This window comes from Aotus nancymaae, unplaced genomic scaffold (genome assembly GCF_030222135.1).
Source record: "Aotus nancymaae isolate 86718 unplaced genomic scaffold, 86718_ANA_hifiasm-v0.15.2.pri h1tg000011l, whole genome shotgun sequence".
Taxonomy (NCBI): Eukaryota; Metazoa; Chordata; class Mammalia; order Primates; family Aotidae; genus Aotus; species Aotus nancymaae.
This window is the reverse complement of record NW_026988422.1, coordinates 35,950,131-35,958,788: the sequence shown is the minus strand read 5'-3', so window position 1 is coordinate 35,958,788 and position 8,658 is coordinate 35,950,131. Positions and strand designations below refer to the sequence as shown.

Below are 8,658 nucleotides of genomic sequence, written 5' to 3'. Positions count from 1 at the left end.
GGTTGCAGTGAGCCAAGATCTTACCATTGCACTCCAGCCTGGGTAACGGAGACTCCGTCTCAAATAAAAAAAAAAAAAAAGAAGATGAGAACAATAGACACGGGAGACTACTAGAAGCAGGAGAGAGGAAGGGGGACTGGGGCTGAAAAACTACCTATTGAGTAACATGCTCACTGCTATGGTCAGTACCCAATAGGTAGTAGAAGTAGTAAGAGTAGAAGTCAGTGATCCTAGGTGACGGAGTCAAACCTTAGTGTCATGTAATAAACTCATGTAACAAAATAAAAGTTGAAATTATATTTTAAAAATTTACTTGGCATAAAATTTTATGGTATTTCTCACACATATTCCCATATTCATAGTACATGTAAGCACTGATGAAAATATGCAACTAAAATCTAACCCAGTGATTATATTCCTGGACGTTTATGCCAAAAAAAAAAAAACACATTCACACAAAAACATGAATGCTCATAGTGACTGTATTTGTAATAGCAAAAAAAGTAATCAGTATCAATGTTTATTTAATCATTCAACAGGTGAATGATTAAATAAACTGTGATACATACATACCACGAAATACTACTCTATAATCAAAAAAAGCAAACAATTGATACACACAAGTTGGATGTATGTACAGGGAATTTTGCTGGGTGAAAAAGGAAGCCCTTACAAAAGGTTATGTGCCATATGATTCCATTTATATAAAATGACAAATTTAGACAACAGATTGGTGGTTGCCATGGGTCACATTGGGATGGGGAATTGGGAGGAAAGTAGGTGTGGTTATAAAAGGGCAAAAACTGTTCAATATCTTGATCATATTGGTTGATACACTAATCTACATGGGTGATAAAATCGTATAGAGCTTAATACACACACAAACGAATAAAAGTAAAACTATGGAAATGTGAATAATATCAGAGGATGGTATTGATGTCAGTATCTTAGTTGCAATACGCCATAGTTTAGCAAAATGAGAGTAGCATTGAAGGATACTGGGCAAAGGGTACAAGGGACCTTTTTGTTTGTTTCATACAACTGCATATCAAAATTATCTCAATAAAAAATTATAATAAAAAACTGATTTTAAAAAAAAGGAAAAAAAGGCCAGGTGCGGTGGCTCATGCCTGTAATCCTAGTACTTTGGGAGGCTGAGGCAGGTGGATCACGAGGTCAAGAGATCAAGACCATCCTGGTCAACATGGTGAAACCCTGTCTCTACTAAAAATACAAAAAATTAGCTGGGCGTGGTGGCGCGTGCCTGTAATCCCAGCTACTCAGGAGGCTGAGGCAGGAGAATTGCCTGAACCCAGGAGGCGGAGGTTGCGGTGAGCCGAGATCGCGCCATTGCACTCCAGCCTGGGCAACAAGAGCAAAACTCCGTCTCAAAAAAAAAAAAAAAAAGGAAAAAATCCATGTCACTCTTTGTGAGGCCACAGTGATCTAAAAACTGCTCAGCATGCTAACATGTAAATAAGCAGAATTGTAACAGTATATACTGAGCCTATCGTATGTTACAGTTCTAGTAAAAACTAACAAAATCGGCAGTTTTTCAACTCAGTCTCAGTGTCATTGACTTGGTTAAACAAACGTGTAATTATGGCCAAAGTTTTCCTCAGGGAAATGAATATATCATTTTTGCACTTCTTGTGTGGTTTACTAAAAAGTTGAGTAAGTGCAGATTGGATAATTGAAGGAAGTTTTGAAAATGAAAGCTATAGGCCGGGTGCAGTGACTTATGACTGTAATCCTGGCACTTTGGGAGGTTGAGGCGGGTGGATCACCTGAGGTCGGGAGTTTGAGACCAGCCTGGCCAAGATGACGAAATCCTGTATCTACTAAAAATACAAAAAAAATTAGCCGGGCGTGGTGGCATGCACCTGTAATCCCAGCTACTCCGGAGGCTGAGGCAGGAGAACCACTTGAAACCAGGAGGTGGAGATTGCAGTGACCCAACATCTCAAAATTGCACTGCAGCCTGGACAACAAGATAAAACTCCATCAAAAAATAAAAAAAAGAAGACAGAAAGAAAATGAAAGCTGTAAGGCCGGGCGCAATAGCTCACGCCTGTAATCCCAGCACTTTGGGAGGCCGAGGCAAGTGGATCACGAGGTCAAGAGATCGAGACCAACCTGGTCAACATGGTGAAACCCCGTCTCTACTAAAAATACAAAAATTAGCTGGGCATGGTGGCGCGTGCCTGTAATCCCAGCTACTCAGGAGGCTGAGGCAGGAGAATTGCCTGAACCCAGGAAGCGGAGGTTGCGGTGAGCCGAGATCGCGCCATTGCACTCCAGCCTGGGTAACAAGAGCGAAACTCCATCTCAAAAAAAAAAAAAAAAAGAAAAGAAAATGAAAGCTGTGAGAGAGAGAGAGAGAAAGAAAGAAAATGAAAACTGTAAAACCATACTAAAATATAAAATAACTGTATACAGAATTGTGCAGTAGTGGTGGTCAACCTTTTTGTAACACAAAACTCTTAATCCTGTGCCTGTATCAGATTCAGTTCAGCGACATAAAGGTTTAGAACATGGAAATTAATAAGTAAGTGATGGAATGCCATCCAGACAGGTTAAGCCCTTACCGGCTACCCAAGTACCTCCTAAACAACCCTACCCACATGCAAGTTCTTGTCTCAGATGCAGCTTTCAGGTGATCTAAACTAAAGCACCAAGTATTAGTGCATACTTATCAGATGGTGCCAGATTGCTTAGATTCAGTTTGAATTCTAATTGTACATTTATTAATTTTCTGACAAGTTACTTAACCTCTCCGAGTTTCAATTTACTCATTAAAAAAAACAACAGGGCTTCTTTGCCACGTTTACTGCGAGAATGAAGACCATTCTCAGCAATCAGACTGTCGACATTCCAGAAAATGTCGACATTACTCTGAAGGGACGCACAGTTATCGTGAAGGGCCCCAGAGGAACCCTGCGGAGGGACTTCAATCACATCAATGTAGAACTCAGTCTTCTTGGAAAGAAAAAAAGAGGCTCCGGGTTGACAAATGGTGGGCTAACAGAAAGGAACTGGCTACCATTCGGACTATTTGTAGTCATGTACAGAACATGATCAAGGGTGTTACACTGGGCTTCTGTTACAAGATGAGGTCTGTGTATGCTGACTTCCCCATCAATATCATTATCCAGGAGAATGGGACTCTTGTTGAAATCCGAAATTTCTTGGGTGAAAAATACATCCACAGGATTCGAATGAGACCAGGTGTTCCTTGTTCAGTATCTCAAGCCCAGAAAGATGAATTAATCCTTGAAGGAAATGACATTGAGCTTGTTTCAAATTCAGCGGCTTTGATTCAGCAAGTATAACAGTTAAAAACAAGACTATCTGGACATTTTTTGGATGGTATCTATGTCTCTGAAAAAGGAACTGTTCAGCAGGCTGATGAGTAAGACCTTAGAGTTGTCCAGCTACAGAAACAAGATGCCTATCATAGCTAAGACCTACTTGTGATATTTAAATGATGCAATAAAAGACCTATTAATTTAGAAAAAAAAAAAGCAATAGGCCTGGCGCAGGGGCTCACACCTGTAATCCCAGCACTTTGAGAGGCCAAAGCAGGTGAATCACCTGAGGTTAGGAGTTCGAGACCAGCCTGGTGAACATGGTGAAATCTTGTCTCTTCTAACAATATAAAAATTAGCCAGGCGTCATGGCACATGCCTGTAATCCCAGCTACTGGGGAGGCTGAAGCATGAGACTCACTTGAACTCAGTAGGTGGAGGTTGCAGTAAGCTAAGATCGTGCCACTGCACTCCAGCCTGGGTGACAGAGTGAGACTGTGTCTCTAAAGGGAGTACTCACAGTATCTATTCAGAGAGATCATTTTCCATAAGTCTCTCAAATTTCTACATATCTTGTGAGACACCGAGACCTCTTTGTTCCAAACTATCTTCTCGAGGGTTTTGTACAGCAAGTAGCCTTGAAATATAGAAATGATGTCTCCCTCCAGAGCAAAGGGCAGGCATGCTTTCTGTCCATCATAAAAGATTCAGTGTTTTTAAACTTAGAGTTCTCCTAGAGCACAATCCACCATTTGCTGGTACTCCTTGAAAGTTCAGGCCAGAGGAACCTGTACAAATGGACTGATACTCATGCTGAGGCATGAGTAATAATGTCTTTGCCTCTGACCCAGGAGTCTAATGTCTTCTGCCAGTATCCAGAGGCTTAGAAATAGAGCAAAATCTCAGATCCATTACAGGTCTTCAAACCTTATACGATTTAAAGATTAAATGAGTTTATTCATTTAAAATGCTTAGCACAATCCTTGGTACTTGGTAAACATTCAATAAATGCTCACTCAACTTACTTTATAACCATCAAAATATAGGTATTCCCTGGGAGGGCCACGTAAATAAAAGCGTGTGTCCACTTGAAATCCCACAAGCAGGAATTTGGTCCTGTAGGTTAAGGTTTATATTTCCACGTGCATACTTTTATATATTCCGGGTACAAGGACCCACAGGGAGATTACTTACATAGCTGTTCTTTGCCATGAATACCTCATAATCTATCAACATCCACTGGTAATCAATGTTCATTTCTCATAGCAGAGCCTGGCAGGGGAAGTCTTAGGAGGTGCACCTTTTCTGTGATTGGAAGAGAGATTTTGAACAGGAGATGTTGTCCAGGTAAACAGACTTGAGTAGGGGCCAAGAATCTCATCATAAGAACATGGTCAGTATTTGTCTTGCTCACAACTTTATTCCTGACATCTATCAAAAGGTCTAGCGCATAGTAGAAGCTTAGAAAACATTTGTTGAGTGAGTGAATTTCTATGATAGAAAGAAATTCAGGGGAGTCTTTCTTTTCCTTGGCCATCCAGAAATCGATGTCTGAGTTATTGAAGTTCCCTGTCCTCAAATCGTCCTTGCCAAACTTGGCAACCATTTTACCTACTGAAAAGAAAACATCAAAAGTCTAAGATAAAAAGAAATGATAAAATAACAAAACAAACTTTTGACCCACTTTGTTGTGCATTGAAAGGCACACTTTGGCAGACAAAAAGGCTCAGTGCTATGTAATTGTCATCAGTGTTTCACTTAATATTTTAATGAGCTGAGCAACTGACATCTTGACTGAACACATGCCTTTGGTGGCTCTTGTTGCTAAGCAAAAAGCGTATAAAAAGCTTGTTGTCCTTTTAAAAAAAAAAAAATAATTTCTTAAAACGTAAATACATCCCAACTGCCACTTGGATTTATACAGAGACAATTCCTGTCATCCTTCCTCCTTCCTTCCCAAGCCAGCTCTTCTCATCGTTTCCTCTCCTCCCGCAGGGCTGCTGAGTTGGGTTCCACGCTTCTCTGCCGGTTCCTGGATTCAGAGCAGATCCTTCTGAGCCAGGACATGTCTGCCAGGACAGGCAGTGCCATTTTTAGCTATTTCTCTCTTCTCTTCTCCCCAACCTTCCACAGAACAACATTTGTACATTTATTTTAATATTCCTTCTTCTTTCCTTTCAGCTGGCTGTCTTATGTTTTCTCTACATCTGACACTTTTCTTCATTTGCCCCATGATTTTCCTTTTTTCTCCTCTCTTTTTTTTCTTCCTTTCATTGTCCTCTCTCTGGGGAGGAATGGATGGTTGGAATCCCTAGGATGATCAATAGGTGATTTTTGGGTGAAAGGGGAGATGGGTAAGGTGCTAAATTGGGAGGGAATCACAACAAACCGAATACTCTTTAAGGAATTAGATATTTACATTCTTTCTTTGCCAGCCCTTGAAGATAAGTGTTGTAATTATCCCATCATACAGATAAGATAAATAAGAACTGAGAGGTTAAACAACCATCCAAGGTCTGACAGAGAGTAAACGGCAGAACCAAGATTTAGACCCAGACAGTGTGTCTTCAGATCCCACTCTTACCACTGTCTTCCACTATCTTGTATGAGCTCAGATGTGAATAGGGATGAATATAAGTGACAGCAAACATACAGAGGAGAGGGCAAGTTTGGGGAACCACAGCATCCACAGAGAAGCAACAGGGAAACAAAAACCCAGCAAACATAAGAGGCTCATTTGTGACATGGTTTGGGAGTGGAAAAACATGTAAGGTTCATATTTGGGAGATTTGGGTTGGAATGACACTTCAATTCGTTGTTAGCGTGTTATTTAACCTCTCTAAGCCTCGATTTCCTCATCTCTAAACACAGATAGCACACATTTCACAGTTTAATGGCAAGGATTTTTAAAAGATAACATATGAAAAAGCTTTGTAAACTGTGGAGTTCTATGCAAATATCTTTCTTCCTCTTGGCTTCTTCCCCTCTGTAGCAGAAAGTAGGTTTCAGAATAGGGACTCAAGATGCAAACGCAGAATAAAGGATGCTCCAGGAAGCTGGGGAAATTCTAGTAGGCTGTCTTTAGTCTAGGAGTTACTCTTTTCTAGCCTGAAGTCTGGGAGGTTTACGAGACCCATCCTATCCCAGCAGCACAGAGAAAACAGTTTTGCCAAAGGCATTAAACATTTTCCTGCCAGAGGAAAGTTGCACTTTTAACCTCCAGCATTCTTTGGATTTTATGAAATACATTGAGAATAGAAATGACCAAAACAAAGGAATAGCAAACACTATTCTTAAAAAACTGAACTTTCAGAAAATATGGAAAAACTCTGGAGTTTGTATATCAGCTCTAATCAAATGAGCTGGGGAAAGATGCAGGGACATGGTCTGGGGTAACAGCAGAGGCTGAACAGTAGGTGAGCAAGTGACCCTTGACAGGGGAAGATCAAGCCCAACACAAGAGCCACATCCCCCAGCCACCAGTGGATTTTAATACAAGGAACAATTTGGAGCCATTTACAAATAAGACAATACTAGCTGGCAGAAAATTTAGTCTATCACCTTTTGAGGACCTCTCCCCGTTCCTAAAACTCTGCTCTATGTGCTAAAGATATAGCAATAAGGACAGGAAGCTCACTGCCCTCAAGGAGCTTACATTCTAGGGCCCAGCTGGGTGGGGGTAAGAAGTCTAAATGAACCAGATAATTTCAGAGAGAGTGCTAAGGAACACATAGGAGATGCTTAGTGACATTTGTCAAATGGATGGACGGATAAGTGAGACTTCGGATTCTCTCTTAATCCGATGGACTTCGGATTCCATCTTTGTACAATGAGGCATTCGAGCCACCTATCTTCACTGGGAATGCCATTTAATACATCCAGTCAAATTCATTTAATCATTCAGACAACATTTCTTAAGTATCTGTTACATACAGGCATTATGCTAGGCCCTAGGGATATGAAGACAAAACATATTCCAGAGGTCCAATAACCCTTTCATTGAAGAATCAGCACCAGGCATGGTGGCTTATGCCTGTAACCCCATCACTTTGGGAGGCCGAGGCAGGAGGATCACCTGAGGTCAGGAGTTTGAGACCAGCCTGACCAACATGGAAAAACCCCGTCTCTACTAAAAATGCAAAATTAGCCAGGCATGGTGGTGCATGCCAGTAATCTCAGCTGCTCTGGAGGCTGAGGCAGGAAAATACTTGAACTCGGCAGGCGGAGGTTAGATCGTGCCTTGGCACTCCAGCCTGGGCAACAAGAGCAAAACTCTGACTCAGAAAAAAAAAATCAATCAGCTTCTGGTGACTCTATTTGTTCTATCTATTGCCAATTTTGCCCACTTTCAGATTCACCCTGAATGTATCTCCTGCCAGGAGAGCCATTTAAGGCTCTGTGCAAAAAGGCTTGCAGAGCCTGGATGGCCCAGGCTTCCAATCTAGGCTCAGTAAGATGTGACATTTTCACAAGGCAGGTGTCTCCATGCTGGAGTTTCCCATCACCCTTAGAATCATCTCATGCTGCATTAGTAATGACAGGAGGAGCTCATCATCAGGCAGTGTAGTGACCAATTCTTTCCCAATCATGAGCACACATAGCATACTGTTTAATCTGTGGCTGGGTGACCCAACAACAGAACATTCTGAAGTCTAAGTCTGACCTCTGTAAAGAGGAGTAGGAAATTGTCAGAGGAAGAGTCCTATTGGCTGCAATTCCACAGGGTAGGAAAGAATCCTATCACCGCCATATAGGGCCCCTTACTGCTGGCTCTCTCTGGGCTCACAACCATGCATAGACACACACACATAAGTAGAATACCCTTAGCCATCCTATTATCAATATTAAAAAAAAAAAAAAAAGGGCAGTTTCTGTAGTGTCTTTTCCTTTCTGAATTTCTTGATACCTTTGAGAAAAGCCCGATCTGTCTTGCCAAGATACAGCACTGTCTTCCCAGTGTCTGTTAATCCTCTTTATTTTATTATGTAAATGAAGAGAGCTTATTGAGCTGACAAAAACATTTAGATTGTGACTTCAAAATTGTGACCAGAGAAGGTTAAATTTATGAGTTGTTTAAAGAAATGAAAAGCAGCCCAGGTGAGAAGCTGGAAAGGCTCAGGAAGAAACACAGGTGACAAGAAAGGAAAATAATCTACCCCCAGGCTGAGTAGGGAGCAAACAGAAAAAGACAATACAGAATAAGAGCACGTTATGTCTAACAGAAAATTGTTGTCAATCTTTGCTCTCCCCTCCCCCCAAAAAAGATGTTTTAATATGTAAGAATAAATGCATGTGTCAAATGCGTTTGTTTGCAAACACTCAATTATTATTGCACAGCAGGACCACACAG

General features: G+C 41.1%; 1 pseudogene; it reads left to right on the top strand.

Annotated features, from left to right (window-relative positions):
• Positions 1–2,717: 2,717 nt before the first annotated feature.
• LOC105726447 (large ribosomal subunit protein uL6-like) lies at positions 2,718–3,514 on the top strand (annotated as a pseudogene).
• The last annotated feature ends 5,144 nt before the right edge of the window (positions 3,515–8,658 follow it).